This window comes from Schistocerca nitens, chromosome 6, assembly GCF_023898315.1.
Source record: "Schistocerca nitens isolate TAMUIC-IGC-003100 chromosome 6, iqSchNite1.1, whole genome shotgun sequence".
Taxonomy (NCBI): Eukaryota; Metazoa; Arthropoda; class Insecta; order Orthoptera; family Acrididae; genus Schistocerca; species Schistocerca nitens.
Window position 1 is genome coordinate 545603264 of NC_064619.1, and position 27556 is coordinate 545630819.

General features: G+C 44.6%; 1 pseudogene; it reads right to left on the reverse strand.

Moving 5' to 3' along the window:
* Positions 1-11748: 11748 nt before the first annotated feature.
* Positions 11749-11865, reverse strand: LOC126263937 (5S ribosomal RNA; annotated as a pseudogene).
* Between the last annotated feature and the right edge of the window lie 15691 nt (positions 11866-27556).

The following is a 27556-nucleotide window of genomic DNA, read 5'->3' on the forward strand; positions in this document are numbered from 1 at the left end:
TATTGTTATCGTGACCACGCTAGAATTGTGTGTAATCTTTTTTTTTTTTGCGTAAAACAAGAAGTAAGTGGATTGTATTGTTTAGAAGCGACAAACTTTAATAGAGTTACCTTGACTTAAGTAGAAATACTGAACAATAACAAAAATACGAGAGGCAAAATACTGCACAGTAACTGAAGTGGTGTAGAGGGAGTGTGCTAGATTATTGGAAACTACCACAGGTGACTGGTTAATAGTAATTATGATTTGTGTTAAAGCAGTATGGTGGTCGTAGGAACCCAGCTGGTCCAGATAACGCGTAAGGAGAGGCGCTGGAAGCAACCGGGAGGAGAGGTAACCAGTTGCAACGGACCTGAGTGCTAAGACTCGGGCTTCGGCTGCATCTACAATAGAGGCTTCGGCTAGAGCTACATCAACTTCGGCTTCGCCTACAAGTTTGGCACTGACCAATAACCTTGGCTTTGGGCACAGTGTCGGCTGCCATCCTGAACAGTCAACTGGAGCAGGCGAGCTCTAGAGAAACTGAGTAGTATAAAAACTGAATTGAACATTTTAGTGAGATAGTTTCAATGAATGTGTTCCTGCTGATATTTGGGATGAGAACTGGTAGTGCTTGTAGAGTACTCGTAGTGTATCGTTGTAATGTGTCAAAGAGTAATACGAAGTTTAAGTGACGACACAGGTGAGTTTCTTCACTAGAGGGCTAGTAAGGGCAAGTTATTGTAGAAATTAGAGGATAAGATCCTGAAGTTAAGGCTTTCCTCGAAGGAATGGTGAAAGATGTGAAAGTGCAAGTTAAAGACTCGAAAAACGGTCGGAAACAGCTCAAAAAAGAATTAACAGTTGGATTTAGACAACTAGGAAAGAAAATAACGAAGGGTTTAAAGAAGGCTAAGAGAGAAAGAAAGAGTATGCGTAATCCCAAATATTCAGAAATTAGTATTAAAATGGTTGAAGTGGAATAGCGACTTTTTGATTGGCAGTACTTCCTGGTGAAGTTGAAAAAGTTCCGGGTAACATCTACTGGTTTGATGCTCCAGGATGTTACTGATCAAAATGAAAAGATTCCTCTAATATTTGATACCTAGTTTACAGATTTCATTAAAACGGTAAATAATGAGATTGATAAAACAAAAGTCGACTCAAAGGCAAAGAAACGGTTATGTGGTGAAAACGAATGCTAGTTTTAAGACCGGAGATCTAGCTTTAGTGAGAGTATACTTTAAACGTAGCTGTAGATGTATTAAGAAATTCGTTTACTTACATAGTGGACCTTATATGGTATAAGACATTCCAAGTCATACCAGTGTGGTTCTAAGGGAAACATACTCTGATAAAATAATACCGTCGTAATTATGTAAAAATACATATAGCACCATACAGTAATATCACATGGGATAAAAGGGAATTCGTAGCGAAAATGGGGATGAAGAAGAACGCTTATGCCCAAGGAGAATGTTTGATGCAACTGACAAGGAACTTTCGAGTAATTGTGAGACGTAGGTCTATTGCAATACTAATGAGATATTTCTGAATGATGTGCGTTCTAGACTGGGAACAGGTGGAGTGCAAGAAGCTTAAGTAAGGAGTGTACAGATGGTAAATAAACATAAATGTAAATATGAAAGATAAAAATGGAGAAAGTTAGTGGTGGCATGATTCATCTGTCAATAAGCTGGCGGAAATTAACTGATCAGGCAATTATACAAAAACAGCAAGAGGAAGTTCGAAGAATATCAAGTAGTAGGCAGGAGGTCAAGGATCTATCAGAAATTTTAAATTTGTGAATGTGTAATGTCGGAAGTTTAAACACTATGGGACTATACTGACTGAAGCCATATGGCACAGGAATGTGAATTAAGTGCCCATTAATTTCAAGTTGTTTAATATATTGATAAGAGTTGACTTGTTTGATTAATTACGTTAATGATTTATGTTTTTGGTCTGTGTTGTGGAGGTATAACAGTGTTGCCGCAGTGGTAACACCGGTTCCCGTCACATCACCGAAGTTAAGCGCTGTCATGCTGGGCTACCGCTTGGATGGGTGACCATTCGGTCTGTCGAGCACTGTTGGCTAACGGGGTGCCCTCAGCTCTAGTAAGGCAAACTTTATTGAGAAGTAGCGGCTCCGGTCTCGGAAACTGACTTATGGCCGGAAGAGCGGTGTGCTGACCACATGCCCCTCCGTATCCGCATCCACTGACGCCTGTGGGCTGAGGATGACACGGCGGTCAGCCTTCATGGCCTGTGCGGGAGGAGTTTAGTTTAGTTTTACTTCCCACCCCCATGACCCAGGGACCTTTTCATTGGTGGGGAGGCTTGGGTGCCTCAACGATACAGATAGCCGTACCGTAGGTGCAACGACAACGGAGGGGTATCTGTTGAGAGGCCAGACAAATGTGTGGTTCCTGAAGAGGGTCAGCAACCTTTTCAGTAGTTGCAGGGGCAACAGTCTGGATGATTGACTGATCTGGCCCTGTAACACTAACCAAAACGGCCTTGCTGTTGTGGTACTGCAAACGGCTGAAAGCAAGGGGAAACTACAGCCGTAATTTTTCCCGAGGGCATGCAGCTTTACTGTATGATTAAATGATGGTGGCGTCCTCTTGGTTAAAATATTCTGGAGGTAAAATAGTCCCCCATTCGGATCTCCGGGCGGGGAAACTGGCTTTCTACGGATCGGAGCGTGGAATGTCAGATCCCTTAAACGGGCAGGTAGGTTAGAAAATTTAAAAAGAGAAATGGACAGGTTAAAGTTAGATATAGTAGGAATTAGTGAAGTTCGATGGCTGGAGGAACAAGACTTTTGGTCAAGTGAATACAGGGTTATAAATACAAAATCAAATAGAGGTAATGCAGGAGTAGGTTAAATAAAAAATAAAAAATAGGAGTGCGGGTAAGCCACTACAAACAGCAAAGTGAACGCATTATTGTGACCAAGACAGACACGAAGCCAACGCCTACTACAGTAGTACAAATTTATATGCCATCTAGCTCTGCAGATGATGAAGAAGTTGATGAAATGTATGTTGAGATAAAAGAAATTATTCAGGTAGTGAAGGGAGACGAAAATTTAATCGTCATGGGTGACTGGGATTCGACAGTAGAAAAACGAAGAAAAGGAAACGCAGTCGGTGAATATGGATTGGGGCTACGAAATGAAAGAGGAAGCCGCTTGGTAGAATTTTGCACAGAGCATAACTTAATCATAGCTAACACTTGGTTCAAGAATCATGAAAGAAGGTTGTATACATGGAAGAACCCCAGACATAGTAAAAGGTTTCAGATATATTATATAATGGTAATGTTTTGGTTGGCAGGAGAGCCAACACCGTGTTACTAGAGGAGGCCGAAAGGCACGCGTTTTAGCTCACGCAGGCTGGCGTGAGGTCTGGAACAGGACAAGGAAATTAGAATTTAGAAAAACGGACGTAGCTGGTGGAATACTTAACTTTAATCCGTTAATGAAGAACGTCGGTCATGACGGTACATGATTCTCAATATCAATAGTAACTGATAATGGCGCCTTGCTAGGTCGTAGCAAATGACGTAGCTGAAGGCTATGTTAAACTATCGTCTCGGCAAATGAGAGCGTATTTAGCCAGTGAACCATCGCTAGCAAAGTCGGTTGTACAACTGGGGCGAGTGCTAGGAATCCTCTCTAGACCTGCCGTGTGGCGGCGCTCGATCTGCAATAACTGATAGTGGCGACATGCAGGTCCGACGTATACTAACGGACCGCGGCCGATTTAAAGGCTACCACCTAGCAAGTGTGGTGTCTGGCGGTGACACCACAGGTAAGACAAAGATTTAGGAACCAGATTTTAAATTGCAAGACATTTCCAGGGGCATATGTGGACTCTGACCACAATCTATTGGTTATGAACTGTAGATTAGAATTGAAGAAACTGCTAAAAGGTGGGATTTTAAGGAGATGGGTCCTGCATAAACTGAAAGAACCAGAGGTTGTACAGAGTTTCTGGGAGAGCGTAAGGGAACAATTGACAGAAATGGGGGAAAGAAATACAGTAGAAGAAGAATGTGTACCTTTGAGGAATGAAATAGTGAAGACAGCAGAGGATCAAGTAGGGAAAAAGACGAGGGCTAGTAGAAATCCTTGGGTAACAGAAGAGATACTAAATTTATTTGATGAAAGGAGAAAATACATAAATGCAGTAAGCGAAGCAGGCAAAAAGGAATACAAACGTCTCAAAAATGAGATCGACAGGAAGTGCAAAATGGCTAAGCAGGGATAGCTAGAGGAGAAATGTAAGGATGTAGGGGCTTATCTCACGTGGGGTAAGATAGATACTGCCTACAGGAAAATTAAAGGGACCTTTGGAGAAAAGAGAACCACTTGCATGAATATCAAGAGCTCAGATGGAAATCCAGCAAAGAAGAGAAAGCAGAAAGGTGGAAGGAGTATATAGAGGGTCTATACAGGGGCAATGTTCTTGAGGAAAATATTATGGAAATGGAAGAGGATGTAGATGAAGATGAAATGGGAGATATAATACTGCGTGAAGAGTTTGACAGAGCACTGGAAGACCTAAGTCGAAACAAGGCCCCGGGAGTAGACAACATTCCGTTAGAACTACTGACAGCCTTGGGAGAGCCAGTGCTGACAAAACTCTACCATCTGGTGAGCAAGATGTATGAGAGAGGTGAAATTCCCTCAGACTCCAAGAAGAATACAATAATTCGAAACCCAAGGAAAGCAGGTGTTGACAGATGTGAAAATTACCGAACTATCAGTTTCATCAATCACAGCGGAAAAATACTAACGCGAATTGTTTACAGACGAATGGAAAAACTGGTAGAAGCCGACCTCGGGGAAGATCAGTTTGGATTCCGTAGAAATGTTGGAAGACGTGAGGCTATACTGACCCTACGATTTATCTTAGAAGAAAGATTAAAGGAAGGCAAACCTACATTTCTAGCATTTGTAGACTTAGAGAAAGCTTTTGACAATGTTGACTGGAATACGCTCTTTCAAATTCTGAAGGCAGCAGGGGTAAAATACAGGGAGTGAAAGGCTATTTACAATTTGTACAGAAACCAGATGGCAGTTATAAGAGTTGAGGGACATGAAAGGGAAGCAGTTGTTGGGAAGGGAGTGAGACAGGGTTGTAGCCTCTCTCCGATGCTATTTAACCTGTATATTGAGCAAGCAGTAAAGGAAACAAAAGAAAAGTTCGGAGTAGGAATTAAAATCCATGGAGAAGAAATAAAAACTTTGAGGTTCGGCGATGACATTGTAATTCTGTCAGAGACAGCAAAGGACTTGGAAGAGCAGTTGAACGGAATGGAAAATGGTTCAAATGGCTCTGAGCACTATGCGACTCAACTGCTGAGGTCATTAGTCCCCTAGAACTTAGAACTAGTTAAACCTAACTAACCTAAGGACATCACAAACATCCATGCCCGAGGCAGGATTCGAACCTGCGACCGTAGCGGTCTTGCGGTTCCAGACTGCAGCGCCTTTAACCGCACGGCCACTTCGGCCGGCGAACGGAATGGACTCTCTCTTGAAAGCAGCGTATAAGATGAACATCAACTAAAGCGAAACGAGGATAACGGAATGTAGTCAAATCGGGTGATGCTGAGGGGATTAGATTAGGAAATGAGACACTTAAAGTAGTAAAGGCGTTTTGCTATTTGGGGAGCAAAATAACTGATGATGGTCGAAGTAGAGAGGATATAAAAAGTAGGCTGGCAATGGCAAGGAAAGCGTTTCTGAAGAAGAGAAATTTGTTAACATCGAGTATTGATTTAAGTGTCAGGAAGTCGTTTCTGAAAGTATTTGTATGGAGTCTAGCCATGTATGGAAGTGAAACATGGACGATAAATAGTTTGGACAAGAAGAGAATAGAAGCTTTCGAAATGTGGTGCTACAGAAGAATGCTGAAGATTAGATGGGTAGATCACATAACTAATGAGGAGGTATTGAATAGGATTGGGGAGAAGAGAAGTGTGTGGCACAACTTGGCTAGAAGAAGGGATCGGTTGGTACGACAAGTTCTGAGGCATCAAGGGATCTCCAATTTAGTTTTGGAGGGCAGCGTGGAGGGTAAAAATCGTAGAGGGAAACCAAGAGATGAATACACTAAACAGATTCAGAAGGATGTAGGTGGCAGTAGGTACTGGGAGATGAAGAAACTTACACAGGCTAGAGTAGCATGGAGAGCTGCATCAAACCAGTCTCAGGACTGAAGACCACAACAACAACAACAGTTTTAGTTGTGGAGGTATCAGGAGAGGAGTAAATAGACAAGAGCCAGGTAATTATGTGACTTGTTTCGAAGGTGAAAGGGTAGCTAATAGTCCCAGATTACCAGGGGCACAAATAAAATGGTTTTGGAACGAGGTGACCAGTCTGCCGTACATGTCGCCTAGTTCCTTGATAAGTGCTAAGTATCTGTCTTTACCAACATAATCACTAAATTTATTTGTGAATAGTGAAATGGAATACAGTGTAAACCAGTAAGTATGATACAGTTTTCTCAACAAACTACTGTGAAATAATAACAGTTCTACATTTTCTCTTATCCATGATAAAATAAACTCCTAGGTAGAGAAAACCACTAAGAAAAGATTAAAGCATATGTGGAAATGTAACTAGCCGATAAGCCTAGCAAACCTTTAAACCTGCTATATTCTGAAATGTTATTACATTACAGTCAGTGGCAAGGGGTTGAAGCGATGAGGAGGCTGTGTATGGGTCCAAATATACTGGAGCAAGTTTTGTCGTCTGAACAGCAATGCCAATCAACTGTAGGTAAGCTCAAGTCTAATGAATGTGTTACGAGTGATGCGAAATGTCGCGTGTTCCTTTGTAATGCTTTGGTAGTGGAGACATGTGTTGCAATAGCACAGTGGCGAGGAGGCATGTAGCGGCAAAGCACTACCCAGAAGCGGACGGAGTAAACGACCGTACAGCTGTCGACGTGCTGCCGCAAAGGATAGTAACTTGATTGTTAATGGTGTGCGGGAAAGCTTTTCATTTGCTTGGAAAAATGTATACGATTAATTTAACGTGAGGCTGACAGGAAGAATCGTTTTGACTCGAGTATAGATCAGTACCGTTTCGGTTAGAGCTGAAGTTAGTTCAGTCTTAACTCGATAGAAGAGCATAGGATAGTACTAAGCAAACATGAGTTGTCTGCAGCATTTGTGCTAGCGTGCCAAAGAGTTGTTGCAAATTGGAGCCTATGAATATAGGATGGCGTAAAGGTCTTTCCCGTCAGACTACTTACGTGGTTGTGCGAACATACTAGAGGTTAATGTGGAAGTAATTTCATGAGATTAGTTTATGTCGCGATGCTGGAGGTATTGCAACTGTCGTTGAAACTATTCGCATGATAAAATAATTTGCATTTTTGATGATATTGGTCAGGGATAGAGGTCGGACTGTTCTGCAGCAGTGTGCCTGTCGTGCTTGCTCAAGGCTAGTTGAAGCGCAGTGTTTGTGATGTGAAGGTCGATGGCAGCATGTCATGACCTCACAAAAATGCAGGATGCTTTTCGATCGGTACCCCTGGGATTTGCAGTGGGATGATACAGGCTAGCACGAATGGGGTGGTTGTAGGAATCTCGAACATTCTATAATAATTACTACTGGAATACTTTAGTAAATAAAAAAATGGCTCTGAGCACTATGGGACTTAACTGCTGTGGTCATCAGTCCCCTAGAACTTAGAACTACTTAAACCTAACTAACCTAAGGACATCACACACATCCATGCCCGAGGCAGGATTCCAACCTGCGACCGCAGCGGTCGCGCGGTTCGAGACTGTAGCGCCTAGAACCGCTCAGCCACTCCGGCCGGCTTTAGTAAATAACTTTTACTTAACTTTGTCCTGCTACTCCACACCAGGAACATAACTAATACCAACTATATTTCTTGAATACAAATGACTCATTAACAAACATTAGCTGGATTATAAAACAAGCAAGATAACACAATTCTGGTATTATGCAGGTAATACATGCGCGTACTAGTGGCTGCGAACCTAGTGAGCTGAAAGCTATTCTGAACTGACTTCTCTCACGACCTGTAACTGACTCAGCCGGTGCGATCTGCAAGTCTCTGTCTGTGCCATACGGCGGCGCTGCAAGCGCCAGCGAGTCCAGAGAGGTTGCAAGTGCTGGACCGCTATCTATTATCGCAACCTCTAGCGTAGTGTCTAACGTTGACACCACAGTATGTGTATAGTTACGGATTTGTGGAAAATGTTGGAGGAAGTAGCTCGACTGCGGGGTTAGACAACCTTTCGCAGACACTACATACGTGTAATCGGAAATTTATATGGTATCAGGAGAAAACAATTGATTTGAATTTAAGATTCAGATCCCTAAGTGAACCACTGAAGAAAGGAAACATTTCAACAACCATGTAATGCGGTCTCATCTACTGGAAAGGAAAAGTTGTGAGTGACTATTTTGACGTCTTTAATTCACGGGGTATAAGGGTCCAACGGCCCAACACCACACTAAAAATCCCTTAGGAAAGAACGAAAAAGGAACAGCACGGATGCCCAAGCGAAAGGGATCAGGAAAAAAATGCAAATAAATCGAAATGGAAACGTCAGGAGGACTTACTTAGAACGTAAAAAGGTCTAGTCTCCCTCAAACAAATTAGGACCCAGTGTGGTAACATTAAGAATGCTATGGGAAACCCAGTGTTAATTGCAGAGGAGAGACCGGATGGCTGGAAAGACTATACTGAAGGCGGGTGTGAGGTGTAAGACTTGCCTGATGAGATGACAGGAGAAACAGAAGTCAGTATTGATGACTTAGGCGATCTGGTTTTAGAGTCAGAATTTAAAAGATCTCTGGAAGGTTTGAGATCGATTATGGCCGATCGGATAGGTAACATTGCACCGAAATTTCCAAAATCATTGTGTGAGTGGAACCCAAGCGCCTGTTCACGAAAAAGGAAATTGTGGATCTGTTAAAGGAGAAGAAGCTCGGCTTCAGGAAACATAAAGGCACCAGAGAGGCAGTTCTGACATTTCAGCTAATAATGGAAGTAAGACTAAAGAAAAATCAAAACACATTCATAGGATTTGCCGACCTAGAAAAAGTGTTCGACAATATAAAGTGGTGTAAAATGTTCGAAATTGTAAGAAATGTTGGGGTAAACTATATGGAGAGAAGGGCAGTGTATAATATGTACAGGAACCAGGAGATCAACAACGAGGGGCACCGATTGAAAAGACAGAGATTCCGCCCCTACTGTTTAATCTACACATCGAAGAAGCAAAGATGGAAATAAAAAGAAGTTACAAGAGCGGGATTGAGATTCATGGTGAAAAGATATCAATGATAAGATTCGCTGATAACATTACTATCCTTAGCGAAAGTGAAGAGGAATTACAGGATCTATAGAACTGAATGAGCAGTCTAATGAGTACAGTATATCGGCTGTGACTAAACCGGAAAAAGACAGAATTAATGGTATGTAGCAGAAAGTAAAATTGTCAGCATAATTAAAATGAAAAACGGTGATCAGGAAGTAAACGAAGTTAAGGTGTTCTACTACGTTTGAAGCAACATAACCCATGGCGGACTTGGCAAGGAGTACATAGAAGGAGACTACCTCATTGAACGAGGCGATATATGGCCAAGAGAAGTCTACTGGTATCAAACTTAGGCCTTCATTTGAGAAAGCGTTTTCTGAGCTGGTACGTTTACTGTATAGCGCTGTATGGCACTGAATAATGAACAGTAGGAAAAACCGAACAGAAGATAATCGAAGCGTTTGAGCTTTGGTGCTACAGATTGTCGCTGGAAATTAGGTGCAGTGATAAGGTAAGGAATGAAGAGGTTCTCCACAGAATCCACGAAGAATGGGATATAATGCAGAACACTGACCGGAAAAAGGGACAGAATGATAGGACTTACGTTGAAACATCAGGCTTCCACAGAACTAGAGAGAGCTATAGTGGGTAGAAACTATAGGGGAAGACCGATATTGGAATGCATCTAAAAATAATTTAAGATGTAGGTTGTAAGCAAGGCTCTGAGATGAAGAAATTAGCGCAGGAGAGGCGTTCTTGACAGGCTAATTCAGCCCAATGAGAAGACTGAAAAATAAAGAAGTACTTTTTAATATGCCAAAAATCATAGATTCCTTACTTTCGGTGAGGTATCAGTTGTAACATGAAATCTTTTTATCTCGCAGAACATAAGGTTTCGAAATAAAGATATCTTCCATATACAATGCCTTCTAATTTAACACATACATATTTAGGTACATACTGCTTACAACAGTTATATCGGAAAGAGAAAATCTGGCAGAGAGCCAAGCTCCACATCGCTGCAAACACCGTGTCCATTGGACTCTGCCAGAGTTTAGCCGAACTAAGACGAGATAAGAGTGAGCTTGAAGAATCGTTGCGGCATTGAGCAGTTAGACTTGGTACTGAATGATGCTGACAAACCGAATGTTTATGATATACTTTGATCCTAGCTACATAAAGTTTCCACTATAAATGACTACATAGCTTCTAAATGTAGAGATCTCCACATAGTGTCTCTTGTAATGGAAAAGCCACTTGCAGAGTTTAAAGCTGATATATTTAAAAGATATTTGTTTGCAAAAATAGTAAAGTGACGTTCTACACGCAAAACTGGAATAGAATAAGGGTAAGAAGAGCCCCGCAGGTTGTTGTTTTTCAGAAGTTTTCAAGTGCATATACATTCCAAATCCTTAACAATGTGAGTTGCCTCGCCAAGAAGCATTACAGCTGAATGATAACTACCAGTTTCTCTCCAAAACAAAACAAAGATCTGTTTTAATTTTTTTTTAATTTAGCCACTGTTCGGCACGTTGAATATAAATGCATCATTTGAGATAATAAGGTAATCAGATGCTGGCATAAAGTTTTATTAACAATTGTTGACTATAGTTTCAACAATTTTAAAATTGAATTCTTCAGATGTATAGTTAAAAAGAACTGTCATGTGTAAAGGATGTACAAAACCAAAACATAATAAACTAAAATTATTTACACCTAAAATTACATTTGTCGACGCTCGTGTCAAGTAACATGGTATGTGTGACCATCAGTAAAACCAAATAAAATCCATTGTTACGACTTTCGTTACTTTATAAACGCAGTCTGTAGAATTTCCACCATATGTGGCACTAGTAAAAACAAATACCTCTGTTAATTACGGCGCCATCCCGCCACCGCCTTTGCATGCAGGCAACTTGGGATATTGATCATATTCACTACCACAGATGCTGTCTCCGAATCGCCCTTGCATTCCTACAGAATACTTTTGGAGGGCGACAGATCAACCCTCTAATTACATTGTTGAAATATATTACTATTACAGTACAATACCGGTATATTTGAGCTTTTAAGGTAATAATAAGAGATTTTTCGTTCTTCTTTGGATGTAGATATTGCGTTGCCCCAAGTGACTCTTTTAGGCAAAGGTCGAGTTACATGTACCATTTTTAACACCAGGTAAGCCTGCTACTCAGCCTGCCGAACAAGGATCGTAAATCGTGTCACCGAAAGTATTATAAGTAAGCACTCCGTCTTCAGGCCACAAGTGGCCCATCGGGACAATCCGACCGCCGTGTCATCCTCAGTGAGGATGCGCATAGGAGGGGCGTGTGGTTAGCACACCGCTCTCCCGGTCGTTATGATGGTTTTCTTTGACCGGAGCCGCTACTATTCGGTCGAGTAGCTCCTCAATTGGCATCACGAGGCTGAGTGCATCCCGAAAAATGGCAACAGCACATGGCGACTGGATGGTCACCCATCCAAGTGCCGGCCACGCCCGACAGCGCTTAACTTCGGTGATCTCACGGGAACCGGTGTATCCACTGCGGCAAGGCCGTTGCCAAAGTATTATAAGTATCTAAGAAGAAATACAGGGCAATGTACTTCAATACATGATAACTATTCGTCTTACAGGCAATTGTAACAAGGCTTTTAAGCAGATTTCATTTCTTGTCTTGTGTATAGCCAACTGTAATGGTATATTGTCAGTTGTAATGATCTATACGTAATCTGCATACAGAGCTTTTAAACTTTTGACTACAATTAATAGTTTTAATATTTTGTTTAGATAGTTGTCCTCTGTAGAATTACGTATCAAAGAAAAATCGCCAAACAGCAGTATCTGTTACTTCCTGGCAGATTAAAACTGTGTGCCCGACCGAGACTCGAACTCGGGACCTTTGCCTTTCGCGGGCAAGTGCTCTACCGACTGAGATACCCAAGCACGACTCACGCCCCGTCCTCACAACTTTACTTCTGCCAGTACCCTGTCTCCTACCTTCCAAACTTTACAGAAGCTATCCTGCGAACCTTGCAGAACTAGCACTCCTGAAAGAAAGGATATTGCGGAGACATGGCTTAACCACAGCCTGGGGGATGTTTCTAGAATGAAAAAATTTGGAAGGTAGGAGACAGGGTACTGGCAGAAATAAAGCTGTGAGGACGGGGCGTGAGTCGTGCTTGGGTAGCTCAGTCGGTAGAGCACTTGCCCGCGGTAGGCAAAGGTCCCGAGTTCGAGTCTCGGTCCGGCACACAGTTTTAATCTGCCAGGAAGTTTCATATCAGCGCACACTCCGCTGTAGAGTGAAAATTTCATTCTAGCAGTATCTGTTACTACAAATTTAAGATTTTCATTTGACTCACCCTCGTACAATACCATCGGCAGAACTTATCGTTTTTATATTACCACTTTCCTTCCTAAATTCCTCCTATATTTCTGCTTGCTCAGTGTCTAGATTGAACAATATGTAGTGTAGTATTAAAAAAAAAGAACTTGCTGAAGATGTAACAGCTGAGAATGTCAATGAAGTACAAATTCACCGGTGATGACAAAAATGCTGAAACGTGTTTTCATAAGACGGATACAATATTTTCATGACGTTAGATCCGTTAAAATAGGTACTTGTTCAGGTTGAACATTAATACAACCAAAAACCGCAGGAACGGATTCCTGATGAAAACGGAGGGAAAACGGCCCTGTGAACATGTGCCCGGAACTATACGCTTTGCGTGCCAGGACAACAAATCGTCCCAGAACAAGTACAGAGCTGCATCGCAACCACGTCAAAACAGATGTTCAAAGTGATCTCCATGGAATTCTATGTACTCGATCAAACGTCACATCATCGACTGCCGCACTTCTTCAAACCTTCTGGCTTCTCTCCGAATAGCGTCACAGGCAACGTGAACAAACTGTTGATGGGTCTGAACATCAGGAACTGGTTCAGCTATATGCAGAACGCTTTCCAGATGCTCCCAGAGGTAAAACTCCAGTGGGTTTGAATCCGGTGATCTAGGAGGCCATGCTACAGGGCCTCCGCTCCCAACCCAACGTCTGAGGAAAATGTTGTTGAGGCGTCGGCGAACTGTAGAGGAAGTAGGATAGTGCTCGGTCATGCGAATCCACGTAACATGTCGTATTTCCAGAGCAACCTTCTCAAGAAGCCCAGTCAAAGTATTCCGCAAGAAGTCAAGGTACGTTCCTCCATCGAGGAAAGTATTAATAACCGGTCCAAGTATGAGTCACCAAGAATCCCGGCCCACAGACAGACGGTAACGCCCTCCACTGTGACCAACGGTAGTTACATGCTTAAGCATGAAATCGTAAATTTTAAAGATTGTTCCAGTTGTAATACAATATGGTATTACAGCAGACGACTTATACGAAGCGGCTACCATGACGACAGCGTGCCAACGACACAGGCTAGGAGGCGCTTGATACATACTATCGCCCATGGCAACGATGTTACTGTATGGGAGTTCTGACATTTGTCGTTTCACCAAGGGTAATATACCGAAATATTCCAAGCAACCAGGGGACTGTAGCTTTGTGGAGTTTCTTTTCGAAGCAAAACTTCCAGACAAATATATGAGTACCTAGCTAATATTGACATGCATCCCGTACTGTGTATAACAAGAGTAAAATCGATGACGATTGGTGTGTAGCTGTGTGTCTTCTTATTCTCGTGTTGTAAGCATTAGGGCACACATAAACGTAGAAATGCGCTGTATAAATTAAAACTGATGGGTGCTATATGTTTTGTGTGATTTGACCGTATGTAAAGGTTTGGCTAGTACACTTTGGAGATTCCGTACGACTTCCTTTCATTTTAGACAGATAGGCTGAGCGGAAAGGACAATGATGAGAATAGGATGGGAAGGAGAAGATGGGAGAGGAAGAGAAAGGAGGATGATGATGGAGAAGGAGAGGTAGAAAGAGAGATGGTGAGGGATGCAAAGGGGCGAGAGAGAGTGAGAAAGAGGGAAGAGGGCCAGAGGGAGGGACGGATGGAGGGGGGAAAGCAGAAGGTGGAGGGGAAGGGAGACTGGGATAAATACAGTCTATGTCGATCTTATTTTTCAGTCTTGTGTTTTTTTTTTCAATGAGTTAGTCCTGTGACCTTTGCGAATTCGGATTTCGCCTGTTAATAACGGAATCGTAATACAGAAAATACAATCTTTCCCACCTCGTTCATCACGTATCTATGATATATTTATAACAAGGAGAGATGCACTATATCAGTCAAACGTATGAAATGGTCGGTCTTTGTATGTGAATTCTATGTATAGTTGTGCGTTTGTGTTCGTTGCTCTCCTACTGTTTCAGATAAAAGAAAATGTCATTTCGGAGTAACATACGAAGAGAAATAGATATAACGAAGACAATCATGATTTGAAAGGGCATGCTGGAGTCTGTAATGCACATTTACAAGTACACAGCTTCAGCGTAAGGTCGACTGTAGTAGCTTAGTGCTCTTGACAGCCGCCTGTATTTACAGCTCCCTTGTACTGAGACAATAAGGGCACTTTCCAGAGGTAAAGTACGTACAAACGCCTCAGAAATCGTTTCTGTTCGAAGTATACATAACTGCAACATCGGTCTTGCTTAACCTTTTACATGAACATTCTATAGAGACGTCATTTAGCGTCTATTACTTATTGCAACAGAGCAGTCTCGGCTAATGGCCACTGATCAGGTTCTTAAATGTTCAACAAGGTTGTTGGTACTTACTTAAAGCAAATTCGAGAAACATGTAAATAACTGTTTTCAGGTTTACTGCAGATTCAAATCATTAACAATGAGACAAAAGAAGACAATCGCAGAACAGACAGGGTGGATATACAAACGTAGACATACAAAGTGAAAACACACGGCGCCGTTCACGGGCGCAGAGTCCAAAATAAAAATGTTCAGACATGTGAACACGCAAAGAGAAGGCAGATGGCACACGCAAACGTTGGAGCACAAACGAGTAACACTAGAACACTTGAACACGAACACGACGACACACACAAACACTAGGCGATGATCTCCGGCGCGCTAAAGTTCACTATACGTGTGCGAGTCCGGTGACCTGCCAAAAGGGGAAAAAGGTGGGGGGGGGGGGAGGAGGAGGGGAGTTTGTAGATGCCAGTGGCAGAGGAGATAGGAGGGGGAGGAAAGAAGGTAGGTGGCGTTGGGGAGGCCTGGGGGAGGAGGGGGGAGGAAGGAGGAGGGGGCCGGCCGAAGTGGCCGTGCGGTTAAAGGCGCTGCAGTCTGGAACCGCAAGACCGCTACGGTTGCAGGTTCGAATCCTGCCTCGGGTATGGATGTTTGTGATGTCCTTAGGTTAGTTAGGTTTAACTAGTTCTAAGTTCTAGGGGACTAATGACCTCAGCAGTTGAGTCCCATAGTGCTCAGAGCCATTTGAACCATTTTTTGAAGGAGGAGGGAGAGGAGGGAGAGAGGGTGCCCTCAGAAGAAAAACACAGGGAGCGGTAGAGGAGAATCAAAGTTGGTAGGAGGGGTAGATGACGTTCTTTATACGTCCTGTGTAACCGATAGGACAGGACAGATAGAAGGAACAAACTCTTTATCCATGACACTCGTAGTGTCAAAAAATATAGTCAGCCTTTTTTGACCTTTGATCGACTTATTCGAGTTTCATTTCGGTCGACAAGACGTCTCAGTATGTCACTCTTCACTTAGCCGCTTTGTCTGAGGATCGTTCTCAAAAATATTGGATTCGTCACCTGTGATGACACCACTGAACCATTTGTGGTCACTGGCAATGTTCTCACGAAGATCGACGCACAAGTTCCTTCGATTGTGAGGTTTTTCGGCAGAATTTTGGCGCAGACCTTTCACCAGTGCAAAATTTCGGATGTACCGTGAAAGTTTAACAGTTCACACATTATCCTTATAGTTAAAAGTGAGTTGGATCACACGAGAGCACGAACATGTTCGTCGTTTTGGTCAGTTTTTGAACTTCACACTGAGCGTGGTTTATCTGAAACGTGTTCTCGGGCTTCCAGAAGTGATTTGTGCCAGCAATGAATACGTGATCTTGGTAAGAAATGTTCATCATAGGACTACATCATCTTTTCAGAGGTTACACTCTCGGATTCTTCAAATCTGACACAAAAGTTGGTGGCACAAAGTCGTTCTAAACTCCGCTGTTTCATTTTCTTAACACACATCGAAAACACGACCAGTGAATGGTGATTAAAAGTGGTTCAACGTACCGGTGTGCACAAATTTAACATCGCCAGATCGCTCGCAAATTTGTCAGTCTCATTACTTTTCTCAACACACCTCCTATAGGTAATGTTGTTAGTAGTTTCTGTTTGAAGAGCGCAGTGAGCAATTACTCAGTATGTACATCGACGAAGCAATGATGGATTTAGGAGAAAGATTCTGGAGTTGAATTAAACTCCAAGGTCAAAGGACGTCAATGATACGATTCGCTCCAATGTAATGAAGAGTTTAACGAGTACACAACATGGATTGAGAGTAAATAGAAGAAAGACGAAAGTAATGAGTAGTACCAGAAATGATAACAGCGAGGAACTTAATCACAGGATTGATGGTCAGAAAGTAGATGAAATTAAGGAATTCTACTAACTAGGCAGCAAAATAGCCAATGACGCGTGGAGTAAGGAGGATATCAAAAGCAGGCTAGCACTGGCAAAAAGGGTATTCGTACAAACTGACAGTAAATCGTAGGAAAACGAAAATAATGAGAAGTAGCAGAAATGGCGTCAGTACGATTACGATCGATGGTCAGGAAGTAGAAGAAGCTAATGAATTCTGATGCCTAGGCAGCAACATAACCAATGATGGACGCAGCAAGGAGGACAGTAAAAGGAGACTAGCACTGGCAAAAAGTGGCAATAAAAGCATTCCTGGCCAGAAGGGCGATGACTCAAAAGAAGAAAAATAAAATAAAAAATTAAAGTAAATGACTTAAACTGGAAACTTCCATTCAGAGTGAAGTTCTCCTCGGTCAAGGGTAAGAATCCCATTGGGCGGATAAGCACGTGGAACCCGACACGTGTCGTCTGGAGCAGGCCAGGCCACCCCGGGCCACATTATGGGTTGCCACCGCCACCCACCGCCGCCCACGCCCTCCATCGCCGCCAACAATCCTAAGAAAACAAAATTGAGCTACTGAAGCATCTATATCTTCTAATGGGTGCGAGAGTTATGACTCCTGGGGAGGTGGGTGGTTTCTTATTCATGGCTGTTGCATATCGCCCTGTAAGGCGGGTGCCCCTGAACGAGCTTCGCCTGGCCGCCGCCAGGACTCGGAGGATCGCGCCTCTCACTACCCGAGGATCTCGCTTGTGATGGCGGAGTTACCTCACCAAACACACAGCTGCTACTGAGTTCCGAAATGAAAAGACTTTCAGCAGTTGTGTATATGTAAGTAACTTCTCGTCCAGCGGCTGTTTTCCATCTTTCAGACAGGTAATCGCAAAATAAAATGAATATTTGTTAGTAAGAGTCTATACAAACGTTCATAAAATGTAGCGCGTGAAGAAAATTTTGCAGTCGACAAAAAGACAAACAGTGGAACAAGGGCAACGAACGTTAGACAGTTTTTACGTCAAATGCCAACAGTCACCTGTCAGTGTCAAAGTCGGGACCGAAATTGACAATTACAGCTTACGGTTAAGGTAAAAACAAAATCTATGCACACATTCCAGTCACATTAATGCGAACACCGCCTAAGTTTGACTTTAACCTGCAATAACCACTCACAAACGCTAGGGACAGTGCTAGCAGTTGAGGGTATGTATAGTATATCGGATGGACGTAGAAAACACTGGAGTTGTTATCGTAAGGCGAAATTAGAATGATTTATCGTACGTGCAAAGGGGCTTGATCACTCTCTTTCAGGTCAATCGTAGAAGCATTTCCTGTGGTGTCACCGCCAGACACCACACTTGCTACGTGGTAGCCTTTAAATCGGCCGCGGTCCATTAGTATACGCCGGACCCGCGTGTCGCCACTGTCAGTAATTGCAGACCGAGCGCCACCACACGGCAGGTCTAGAGAGACGTCCTGGCACTCGCCCCAGTTGTACAGCCGACTTAGCCAGAGATGGATCACTGACAAATACGCTCTCATTTGCCGAGACGATAGTTAGCATAGCCTTCAGCTACATTTGCTACGACCTAGCAAGGCGCCGTATTCAATTGATATTGAGAATCTATTAATGTATCATCAAGAGCGATGTTCTACAAATGTGGATTAAAGTTAAGTATTCCAGAAGCTACGTACTTTTCTTTATAGAATTCATTACGTATCCTGTTTCAGACCTCACGCCAGCCTGCGTGAGTTTAAGCGCGTGCCTTTCGGCTTCCACTCATTGTGTCTAGGCTGTCTTGTCTAGACACAACATTTTTGGCGACGAGTCTCAAAAGAGGATTTAGCGTTCGTATTGCTTAGATTACTTGTGTCATGGCTTCGCCACAATCTCCAGATGTACTGTCCGAATTTTATCGCTTGCGGAATCAGCAGACGCAGGCGTTATTGGATGCCCTTGGACAGCTCGTCCAGGGTCAACGTGCAATGCAAAATGATGCGGCGGCCGCCGCCGCTCCACCGCTACCGCAGCCACAATACGCAGTTGCACCACCTTTTCATCATTTCGATGCGGTAATGGAAAGCTGGACGGAGTGGTCACGCCAATTTGGATTCCATCTCGCCGCCTACAGAATTCAAGGTAACGAGCGGCAGCCTCACTTATTGGCGTGTATAGGGGTGCAGACGTACTGTGTGATAGTGAAATTATTTCCCCGCCGCGACGTAGCAACTCTGTCCTACGAAGAAATTTTGTCGGCATTAGATGCATATTTCAAGGAATCAGTCAATGTCGTTGCCAAACAGTATACGTTCTTTTGTACAAAACGAACGGCCGGTCAAACTAATAGGGAGTGGGTTGCAACTTTGCAAGGCCTTACTAGGGATTGTGCTTTTGAGTGCGAATGTGGACTCCCTTATTCAGATACAATGGTGCGTGATGCAATTGCACAGAACATTTCTGTTGTTCGTATAAGGGAACAGATTTTGAAACTAGTCAATCCCTCCCTTCAACAAGTGATAGACATATTGGATAGGCAAGACACGCTTGACTTTGCTCAGGAATCATTTGAAACTTCGCCAGCCGTGTGTCGCATTAACCGGCCCGCCGGGCGAGCTGCATGGAACTGTAAACAGCCCTCGCGCCCGTCCGCGCAGCTGCCGGCACGATCTCAACCACGTGTCCCGCGGCAGCAAGCAGATGCAGTGAAATCATGCCCGCGGTGTGCTACTAGACATTTGCATGAGAATTGCCCGTCACGCGGAGCTATTTGCTTTTTCTGTAATAAAAAAGGACATGTTCAGAGCGTTTGCCAGAAAAAGCTCGGATCAGACACTCACAACCATTCCAGGCCCTTTGCTTCACGCCGGAATCGGAATCGAACCAAGAATACTCAGACTCGTGAACCTTCGCCCATGGACATTCATGTAGTTAATTCCACTCTGCCCAGTGCCACTTTCTCTAACAGTGACTGTGTTCGTCCCACAAACAGTGTGCGTCGACGTCGATGGAAATCACGTCAAGTCGCAAGTGCTTCTGTACCAGTGTCAGTTCAAATTGCACGAGACAGTCGCTCTTGTCGTCAGCAGGACAATAAACTTTTTGTTGACTTGAACATTCATGGCCGCGTGATACCATTCCAGCTCGATACCGGAGCTGCAGTTTCATTGCTCAATAAAGACACGTACAAACAACTGGGCACACCTCCGTTGCGTGCCGCAAATGTTAAGTTAAATAGTTATTCCGGTCAGAATATCCCTGTGTTAGGACAGTGCAGCCTTCTTGCAACATACAAGGGACAAACAAAACTTGTGTCTTTTTACGTCCTTCGTTCTTCTTCTGCTCTGAACTTGTTTGCTTTCGATTTATTTCAGTTGTTTAATTTGTCTATAGTAAATCAGGTCCTGTCAGTGAACCAGACTGTGCCTTCCGCCAGTGTTTCTCGTCTATGCGAAGAATTTGCAGACATTTTTGCATCGGACCTTGGTTGCGATACGAACTATAAAGCACATTTGGAACTGAAAGTAAACGCGCAACCAAAATTTTTCAGAGAGCGCAATGTTCCCCGCGCATTGCGTGATGAGGTCGCAAGAACATTAAATGATTTGGAATCACAAGGTGTGCTTGAACGTATGCAGGCTTCTCTCTGGGCCTCACCCTTAGTAATTTTGCCAAAACCTTCCGGGAAATTGAGACTTTGTGTGGACTTCACGGCAACAGTGAATCCACAACTAGTGATTGCAACTTTTCCTTTAGCCCGCCCGGAAGATCTTTTTGACAAACTGTGCCTGGGTAAATATTTTTAGAAGTTGGACCTAGCAGATGCGTACTTGCAAATACCAATGGACGACGAATCCCAGCGCGTTTTGGTGGTTAACACGCATCTTGGTTTGTATCGCTTCAAAAGACTGCCATTCGGGTGTGCATCCGCCCCTGCATTGTTTCAGCAATATCTGCAAACTGTTTGTGCGTCGGTCCCTACTGCATCGAACTATCTGGACGATATTGTGATCTCCGGAAAGACGGAAGAAGAACATTTAGCCAATCTCAGAACATTATTTCAGGTCTTGCGACAAAATGGTCTTCGCTTGCGGAAGGACAAATGTGTGATTTTTGCTCATGACTTACCATATTTGGGACATGTAGTCAATGCACAAGGCATACATCCAAGTACATAGCACCTCCGTGCCAAACAGGACTTGCCTTCACCGCAGAATTTGAAGCAGCTACAGAGTGTTTTGGGTAAAATTAACTATTATCATCGCTATGTTCCCCATGCCTCTTCCATTTCAGCTCTGCTTCATCGCTTACGCCGTAAAGGTGTTCCGTTCGTCTGGACGACGGAATGCGAACGCGCCTTTCGCCAGTTGAAATCGGCGTTGCTTTCAAATACTTGCCTTATGACATTCGATCCCCAGAAACCCCTTTTGTTGATGGTAGATGCATCGGATTTCAGGGTCGGTGCTGTGATTGCGCACAAAGATGGATCGCATGATCGCCCTATTGCCTTTGCGTCCAAATTGCTCTCGTCTGCGCAAAGAAATTATTCACAGATCGAGAAAGAAGCTTTGGCTCTCGTATTTGGTGTTACTAAGTTTCACGATTTCTTGTATGGTCATCACTTTACCATCATCACAGACCACAAACCTTTGACGTCACTTTTTCATCTGATCAAGCCTGTACCTTCACGTACGGCGCAGAAATTCATTCGCTGGTCTAATTTCCTCTCGCAGTACCGCTACGATATCTTGTATCGGTCCACTGCTAAGCACGGAAACGCCGATGCGTTGTCCCATTTGCCTGTTGCTGAGGATAGAGCATTCGATTCTTCTGAACTTGCTTGGTCTAATCGTTTCCGATTGATTTTCGTCGTATAGCTACAGCCACAGCTGCTGACCCTGTCCTTGCTACCGTTTTGCGTTTTGTTGCTACGCAGTGGCCCTTGTCGAAATCACGGATCGAGGATCCGTTGGTTCGCCGAATTTTTGCTCACAAGGAGAGACTTTTTGTATGACGTGGTGTTTTGCTGTTGCGTTCTGATAATGATCAGTCCTGGGTCGTGGTCCCACGTTCGTTACAGTCCTCTGTCTTACGCCTTCTCCACCAAGGACATTGGGGTATAGTGCGAACGAAACAACATGCTCGTCAGCACTGTAATTGGTTTGGAATCGATGCTGCGATTACGAATATGTACTCTTCTTGCATGGCGTGTGCCGAACAACAATCCGCACCACCGCGGAAATTCTTTGCATGGCCAAAAGCCACTTCCCCTTGGCAACGCTTACACATCGATTTTGCTGGTCCATTCTGGAATGCTCGATGGTTGGTTGTGGTTGATTCCTTCAGAAATTTTCCTTTTGTTCTACGGATGTCTTCCACGACGTCATCTGCCACCATCCAAGCGTTATCCACTATCTTTTGCATTGAAGGTCTTCCACAGACTATTGTTTCCGACAATGGCCCACAATTCATGTCCGCAGAATTTCAGTCATTCTGCAAGGCCAATGGTATTCAACATCTGACATCCGCGCCGTTTTCGCCTCATTCAAACGGTGCCGCTGAACGATTGGTCCGGACTTTGAAGTCCCAGATGTTGAAGTTGAAAGAGTCACATTCTCGCGAGGACGCGTTATTGCTCTTCTTGTCTTCGTATCGCTCTCAGCCCCGAGATGGTCGCTCGCCAGCTGAGTTGCTCCACGGTTGTCCTCATCGAACCTTGATGTCTTTGCTGCTTCCGCCGCATCAGGTTCCTGTGCAGCGGCAGCCACCTGCTTTTGCTCGAGGCAACGTTGTATCCTATCGCACCTATCGAGGTTCACGGCGTTGGCTCGCAGGGCGCATTCTTTGCTGCCTCGGCCGCGCTATGTATCTGGTTTTGGGGGCCTCTGGTGAGGTGATTCAGCATCTCAATCAGCTGCGCCTCTATCGTCGCACGGGTTCTGCCGCTCCGCGTCTGCTTTCAGCGACGGTGCCGTCCGGTCCGCGCCCTGGGGACCCATCTACTGGCTCGCCTCATCCCCAGGTGTTACCGACGCTGCCTTCCATTTTGCCCCATGGCGACGCGCCGCCGCCGCCGCCGCCTGTTCTCCCGCTGGCGACCCCCGCAGTGGACGCTTCGCTGCAGCCGCCACGCGCCTCCCTGGGTCACGCGCCGCCGATCGCTTCCCGTGACCAGCTGTCCTCCGGCATGGAACTTTTGCCCGCTCCGGGCCATATGTCGTCTACGCCCGTCGGTACCCCGACGCGATGGAGGTCGACCCTTCGGCCGCTCCTGTCTATTTACGGGCGCATACACCGCATGTTGGCGTGCACCCTGGACTAGGTTTTCAGGCGTTTCCTAGCTCCCCTCGGACCCAATGGCCGGGTGCAGGTGGCACAGCCTCGCCTGTTGTTACGCTCCCCACCTCGTCGCATACGTCAACATGGGGTCCTCCCCACGGCGGGCGGAAGCCTTATAACACAACCGTTCGCCGATTTGCGCGGGAGGAATGTGGTGTCACCACCAGACACCACACTTGCTAAGTGGTAGCCTTTAAATCGGCCGCGGTCCATTAGTATACGCCGGACCCGCGTGTCGCCACTGTCAGTAATTGCAGACCGAGCGCCACCACACGGCAGGTCTAGAGAGACGTCCTGGCACTCGCCCCAGTTGTACAGCCGACTTAGCCAGAGATGGATCACTGACAAATACGCTCTCATTTGCCGAGACGATAGTTAGCATAGCCTTCAGCTACATTTGCTACGACCTAGCAAGGCGCCGTATTCAATTGATATTGAGATTCTATTAATGTATCATCAAGAGCGATGTTCTACAAATGTGGATTAAAGTTAAGTATTCCAGAAGCTACGTACTTTTCTTTATAGCATTCATTACGTATCCTGTTTCAGATCTCACGCCAGCCTGCGTGAGTTTAAGCGCGTGCCTTAGGGCTTCCTCTCATTGTGTCTAGGCTGTCTTGTCTAGAGACAACATTTCCAAAAAGTAAACTGTTCGCATGCTGCTGTTGTTGAAGTATACTATAATGAAATTATATCTCTTCAACGGATTGTGCGCTGGTATGGAACTTCCTGGGAGATTAAAACTCGAGTCCGCACAAATGGCGCTGTCCAAAACCGGAACGGGGCCACTGTGCTGCACCACGGGCCATAAATGGAAAATATGAACGACGGCTGCGGAAATGTGTGTGTGCGAACAGACTTGCTGCTGCTGAGCAAGTGACAGTCCCGATGCAGTAAGGGGCTACCAAGTATGTCTCTTCGACGACCGTTCAGCGAACGTTGCTGCTTACGGGCCTGCGCAGCAGGCGCCTCGTTTATGCACCCACCCTGACTGCTGTTCACCCGCGAAAAAAGTTGGAATGTGCACGCCAATACTGCTACCGGATGTCAGACGTGTGGCAATAGTCGACTTCTTCGGGTTAATCGTGGTATATGCACCATCGGACAGGTGGCTGTTGGTGTGCACGGCGTGAAACGCCTGAAAGCAAATCCCCTGCCGAGTGGTTTTAGGGACTTCAGTCCGGTAACCTCGCTGCTGCTACGGCCACAAGTTCGAATCCTGCCTCGGGCATGGATGTGTGTGATGTCCTTAGGTTAGTTAGGTTTCAGTAGCCCTAAGTCTAGGGGACTGATGACCTCAGATGTTAAGTCCCATAGTGCTCAGAGCCATTTGAACCAAATACCTTGCGACAATCGTCGGAAAGCTTCAGACGGGAAGGGAGTGTGGATCTTTTATTGTATGATTATATGATAGTGGAACAAACACTGGTAGCAGTTACTTCTGTAAAATATCTGCGAGTGTGCGTGCGGAACGATTTGAAGTGGAATGATCATATAAAATTAATTGTTGGTAAGGCGGGTACCAGGTTGAGATTCATTGGGAGAGTCCTTAGAAAATGTAGTCCATCAACAAAGGAGGTGGCTTACAAAACACTCGTTCGTCCTATACTTGAGTATTGCTCATCAGTGTGGGATCCGTACCAGGTCGGTTTGACGGAGGAGATAAAAAAGATCCAAAGAAGAGCGGCGCGTTTCGTCACAGGGTTATTTGGTAAGCGTGATTGCGTTGCGGAGATGTTTAGCAAACTCAGTTGGCAGACTGTGCAAGAGAGGCGCTCTGCATCGTGGTGTAGCCTGCTGCCCAGGTTTCGAGAGGGTGCGTTTCTCGATGAGGTATGGAATATATTGCTTCCCCCTACTTATACCTCTCGTGGAGATCACGAATGTAAAATTAGAGAGATTCGAACGCGCACCGAGGCTTTCCGGCAGTCGTTCTTCCCGCGAACCATACGTTACTGGAACAGGATAGTGAGGTAATGACAGTGGCACGTAAAGTGGCCTCCGCGACACACCGTTGCGTGGCTAGCCGAGTATAAATATAGATGTAGATGTAGAGAGTTTTATGACGTGTAGAATGTTCTCTTGGCATTCCCTGAGTGATCTAGTCATTCTGGAAGTCACAAATGTGCATCCACTCTTGCACATTATGTCCACCCCTACATAGAGACATAGTTGCACCCAAAGCTGACGCAAATAATCTTACTAAATCCTTATGTCTAGTCGTTCCCAATCACACTTGGTACAATTGTACAGTGCAAGAGAATAACACCTACAAGTGGTACAACCTATGGTACCATTCCACTACGTGATACACTATGACCTGTTAAAGTACAACTCTCAAATCCTACAGTTGCCAAATAAATTTACCTGTTGTTCCCTCCATATTGTGACAGATCTATAGGTTTTTAAGGTTTGGTAAAAGTCGCTTTCCATGTGACATAACAGTCTGTAAGTCCAGACGCGGCCATTACTAAGAAACCAAATAAACATGCCAGTTGGAAATGTTCTTTTGATTAATCGTGTTGTGGTCATACCTGAAGAATGTGGATGGTGTTAGACATGTCATATTGCTGTTGCTGATGCTGCAACATCCTCTCCTGTATCGAGATTTAGCCTGTAAATAAATATCGAAATGATATCAAGCAGGAACCGCTTCCGGCACCAAACTGAAGGGGTGCCAAGTGGAGGGACTTCAACATTATCAAGATAGTAATGTCGATGTGCAGAGCATATTGGAGCTACTAAAACGTGAATATCATGTTGAGATTTATTGGTTCAGATTCACTGTTCAGTGTTTTCTCGTCAATCTCAGCAGACACACCTGTCAGTGACATGGTGAAATCTAACTCTTATTTATAATAATGGAATGTGGCTTGCTTCATTACCAGTGTTCCTCGTTCCAGAGTTTGCTTGACAGTTTGTTACAGGCTCTTAACTGCATTACCAGGTTTCTGAAATGTGTTATTGCATCAGAGGTAATGCTTGCTGTGTCATGTCACAAGAGGTAATGAATAAGTCTCCATTCCTCTCTTGGTTGATATTTTGCTGAGCGTATATCTTGTACTTGGTGTTTATGTGGCAATGTGTGCTCATGTTTGCTACCACCTTACAGTTTTAAGTGTTTCTACTGCACAACTATGTCGTCAGCTGCGTGTGGTGTTGATAATTGCTGTGCTAGTGTGAACGTAAGTAAAATTTAATTCATAAATGACCAGAGCAGGAGACGAGTAGCTCGCCTTGTCAGTGACATATCAGTATGAAATTCGACATAGTACCTGCGTGCAATGGGCATTTCGATTCACATATATTGCAAAAATCACTGCTCATAGAGGAAGGTACCACTGCATGTCTTTAGTGGGCCAATCAACACAAAAACATTAAAGCAAGGTGACTGGAGCCATAAGTCCTTACTTTTTCTTGCCCTGGTGTGGAAGAGCAGAAAGACTGAAAGTCTGCCAAATTCAGCTGTAGCTACTCATGGTTGATTATATCCCACAAAGTTAACAGCTTCAGAAATAGTGAAGTGGAAACGGGAAGGGGCAGGTACAGCACAAAAGCAAGCGTATAAGCTGATTTCTTCTGTTGACTGACAGAAACCGCCGACAGTTGAAGAGGGTCGAAATGTGTTATAGGCTGACATCTATCCAGACCCTCACAGAGGAATTGTAAACTGCGTCAGGATCAACTGCGAGTACTACTGTAGTTAGTCGGGAGGTGAGAAAACTGGGATGCCATGGTCGAGCGGCTGCCCATAAGTCACACATCCGACGGCAGGATGTGGGTATGGCGAATGCCCGGTGGACGTCACCTGCCAGCGTGTGAAGCGCAGTAAAATTCGGCGGCGGTAGTGTTATAGTGTGGTCGTGTTTTCCATAGAGGGGGCTTGAACCCCACCACACAGGAATTCCCGACTACATCAGGATCCACTGCAAGTACTATGACAGTTAGGCGGGAGGTGAGAAAACTTGGATTTCATCGTTGAGCGGCAGCTCATAAGTCACACATCCGATGGCAGGATATGGCTATGGCGAATGCCCAGTGATCGTCACCTGCCAGCGTGTGTGGCACCAAGAGTAAAATCAGGCGGCGGTGGTGCTATGGTGTGGTCATGTTTTCCATGGAGGGGGCTTGAACCCCTTGTTGTTTTGCGTGGCACTGTCACAACACAGGCCTACATTGATGTTTTAAGCACCTTCTTGCTTCTCACTGTTGAAGAGCAATTCGAGGATGTCGATTGCGTCTTTCAACACGATCGAGCAACTGTTTCTAACCTTTGGGATTATTTGGAACTCCGACTTCGTGCTAGGCCTCAACAACCGACATCGATACCTCTCGTCAGTGCAGCA